The sequence below is a fragment of the Salvelinus sp. IW2-2015 genome, linkage group LG32 (genome assembly GCF_002910315.2).
Source record: "Salvelinus sp. IW2-2015 linkage group LG32, ASM291031v2, whole genome shotgun sequence".
NCBI lineage: Eukaryota > Metazoa > Chordata > Actinopteri > Salmoniformes > Salmonidae > Salvelinus > Salvelinus sp. IW2-2015.
Window position 1 is genome coordinate 12,518,196 of NC_036871.1, and position 4,295 is coordinate 12,522,490.

Genomic DNA, 4,295 nt, shown 5'->3' on the forward strand with positions numbered 1-4,295 from the left:
TTGCAAATTTATTGAAAATTAAATACAGAAATATCTTATTTACATAAGTATTCACACCCCTCAGTCAATACTTTGTAGAAGCACCTTTGGCGGCAATTACAGCTTTGAGTCTGTTGTGTGTTCTGTATCCGATTTGCACAACGGGATTTGGGATTTTCTACCATTCTTGCTTACAGATTTTCTAAAACTATGTTAAATTAAAGGGTGAACAGCAATCTTCAAGTCTTTCCACAGATTTTCAATGGCTTTCAAGTCTGGGCTTTGGCTGGACCACTCAAGGACTTTCACATTCTTGTTCTGAAGCCATTCCAGCATTGTACAGCGGCTATATGCTTGGGTCATTTCCTCTTGGAACGTAAATCTAGTCTTTGCAGTCTAAGGTCGTTTGCACTCTGAAGTAGATTCTCATCAAAGTCTGCCAGGTTGGGTGGGGAGATCGCTGCACAGCTATTTTCAGGTCTCTTCAGAGATGTTCGATCGGGTTCAAGTCCGGCTCTGGCTGGGCCACTCAAGGACATTCAGAGACTTGTCGCGAAGCCACTCCTGCGTTTTCTTGTCTGTGTGCTTAGGGCTGTTGTCTTGTATGAAGGTGACCTTCGCCCCAGTCTAAAGTCCTGAAACTCTGGAGCAGGTTTTCATCAAGGATCTCTCTGTACATTGCTCCGTTCATCTTTCCCTCGATTCTGACTAGTCTCCCAGTCCCTGCCGCTGAAAAACATTCCACAAGCATGATGCTGCCACCACCATGCTTCACTGTAGGCATGGTGCAGGTTTCCTCCAGACGTGACGCTTGGCATTCAGGCCAAAGAGTTCAATCTTGGTTTCATCAGACCAGAGCATCTTGTTTCTCATGATCTGAGAGTCTTTAGGTGCCTTTGGCAAATTCCAAGTGGGCTGTCATGGGCCTTTAACTTAGAAATGGCTTCTGTCTGGCCACTCTACCATAAAGGCCTGTTGGTGGAGTGCTGCCAGAGATGGTTATCCTTCTGGAAGGTTATCCCATATGCACAGAGGAAATCTGGAGCTCTGTCAGAGTGATCATCTGGGTCTTGGTCACCTCCCTGACCAAGGCCCTTCTCACCGATTGCTCAGTTTGGCCGGGTGGCCAGCTCTAGGAAGAGTCTTGTTGATTCCAAACTTCTTCCATTTAAGAATGATGGAGGCCACTGTGTTCTTTGGTGACCTTCAATACTGCAGAAATTTGTTGGTACCCTTCCCCAGATCTTTGCCTCGACACAATCCTGTTCGGATCTCTACGGACAATTCCTTCGATATATGGCTTGGTTTTTGCTCTGACATGCACTGTCAACTGTGGACCTTACTTCCTCTCTGGTTCAACCCAACCCTGGTTCAGACCAAACAATAGATGACATCATCACATTGCGCATTGCGTGATTGGCTGGCTGGACTGTCATCTGAAGCAATGCATTTGTGGATCTTTCTGATTTTTATGTAACAAAGATTAGAGATCCACACGCACACTTTGATGTGCAAATGCACATTGCAAATGTTAGGAATTTCTTRAAATTGGCTCAATAATCATTCATATTTGTTTAAAATTTGGTTTTGTTTGTGATCTACTGTATGTTGAATATATATATGGATCATGCATTTATTTGTGACTTATGCCTAATATATAGATTACTAGTCCAAAGTTTTGACACTTACTCATTCAAGGGTTTTTCTTTATTTTTACTATTTATACATTGTAGAATAATAGTGAGGACATCAAAACTATGAAATAACACATGCAAAGCTGTCATCGAGGCAAAGGGTGGCTACTTTGAAGACCCAAAATCTACAATATATTTTTATTTGTTTAACACTTTTTTGGTGACTACATGATTCCACATGTGTTATTTCATAGTTTTGATGTCTTCACTATTATTCTACAATGTAGAAAATAGTAAAAATAAAGAAAAACCCTTGAATGAGTAGGTGTGCCATAACTTTTGACTCGTACTGTGTATCTCAGTGGAGGCTCCTCAGAGGAGGAAAGGCAGGACCATCCTCCTCTGGGAAATAAAATTAAAATAGTGAAACTTTAAAATAGGTTCTCCTTTTTAGATAAAACTATACTAAATATATTCATACGTCACCAAATAGTTGACTAAAATACACTGTTTTGCAATGAAGGTCTACAGTAACAGCACTGCCTGGGGTATCACCATTGTGTAGCCGGAGGACAGCTAGCTTTTGTCCTCCTCTGGCTACATTGACTTCAATACAAAACCTATGAGGCTCGTAGCCCTCACCTCCTTCCATAGACATCCATGGTAATTATGACCACTTTCGGAGGACGTCCTCCAACCAATCAAAGCTTTTGCAGTATGAACTGACATGTTGTTMATCCAATCATAGAATTAGGATCAGAGAACAAACCTAGTGAGTTGTATTGGGATAGTGCCAMAGATCATTATGGGGGTTCTATGTGTTGAGAGGCTTGGTGGCATTGTTGGATAGAGTCAAATCAAATCAAATTTATTTATATAGCCCTTCTTACATCAGCTGATATCTCAAAGTGCTGTACAGAACCCCACCCCAAACAGCAAGCAATGCAGGTGTAGAAGCACGGTGGCTAGAGCATGGTAGATAGAGTGATAGGTAAGCATTTTTGTGATATTATTGAATTCAAATAAGATTTTTCAAATTACAGGAGATGGAGGAGGTATATTGTAAATGGTTTTCTTGGTTTTAGAACTTAATTTTGTGTTCAGTTAGTGCAATTCATTTAAATTTGCTTTGCTAACTTCAGTAGCTAGCTAGCTACCAGCACGAGTGTGCAGTTTTCTCCGCCAGAATGGTAGAATGGCCAACTGACAAATGTTGTGGACTTTTTGTTGAAGACCCCCTTTCATTCTCTGGGGTACACAAAAAGGTKTGAATTAAAAGCGAGGGTCGACCTCTGCCTGAGATCAGTTTCATGAAGACGGATGAAAAGGTGAGGGCATTCATTACTACAGTAACTTGAATCAAAAGTATAGCTRGTTAACAGGGAGCCTTTCATCAGGCCGCCTGTCTTGCTGGCCTTACCTGCTTTTGGGGAAAGTCTGAGCCTTGTCCAAAAGGTGGGTGCAGTGACCTGAAGAACATCAATCGTTCAGCTAAACGAAAAAACAAAAGCAGGGCATGCACAAAATTGYTTTTAGGAGGACACAACGAGAGGGTATGTTCCGTTACCAAAGGGCAACTACAAGGAGCTTGCACGCTATGCTAAGCTAATTGCACGCTATGATGCTTTACTTGCTGAACATATGGAACTTTCGACTGTCTTTTCTGGGATGTTGAAAACAATTCYGAATKATTTGAYAGCTTCCATCACCTCATCCATTGAAAGTTATATTAAAGAGAGAGGTTGACGCAGCAAWTTTTTTYGCGTGCGCTCAGGTAGGCTTTCCACTTTCCTCCGGTATTTATTTAGCAAAGATGATAACAATCACTCCGGACAGACACAAGCAAAAACTCATGACATAAATGTTGCAGCAGCCTAGGCTACACCTTAACATTAGAGATCTGACATGCTGTATCGGATGAAAACGAGACGATTTTTCAGTCTGATCAACTGTTAAAAATTGCCCCACTGATCTGGGACCTGCACCAGTCTGCTTGCAGTTGTCAGTTATCGTCAGGTATGTGGATAATCAGGGCTTTATTCAGGAACGTTTCTTGGTCTACTGTGTCAAGTGGGCGAGATGCACAGTCTGTGTTTGACTTTATGCATTTTGAGATGTTTAACTTCATAGAGAAATGTGTTGTCCAAACCTAAGATGGCGTAGCTGTAATGGAATCTATCTGCTATTTGTATTTACAGCTAAGTCCCCTCATGTTCCCTGATTTTAAGAGGTGATGACTACTCCACTCCACTACTATTGTCAACTCTCTCCTGACATGAACTGAAGCCACGTCTCATGTGCCCGCTCATCCACTGGCACATTGAATGTTTCCCCTCCAAGCACTGTGAGTACCCCTATCAATTTTCTCTCATTACTATATATAGAGTTAATCACTTATACACAATCACATTATTACACATCAATGATTTTACTCCTTGCTTGGACTAACTCAYTCTTAGCTCTTTTGTCTATTTATGTAGTGTGTTGTCCTATAGTTTTTTGTCTTCCCAGTCAAATCCTGACCTGCACTGGTCAAGCCTCTGAACACCTCAACTCATGCCTCATACCCTCATTCAATCACTGCTGTGATCCCTTTCCAACACGGTGTAAGTAGTCCTCGCATTCCCATTCTCATTCCCCATAATATTGTACTTTAAATGTCTTTATTAAATGCTTTAGGTT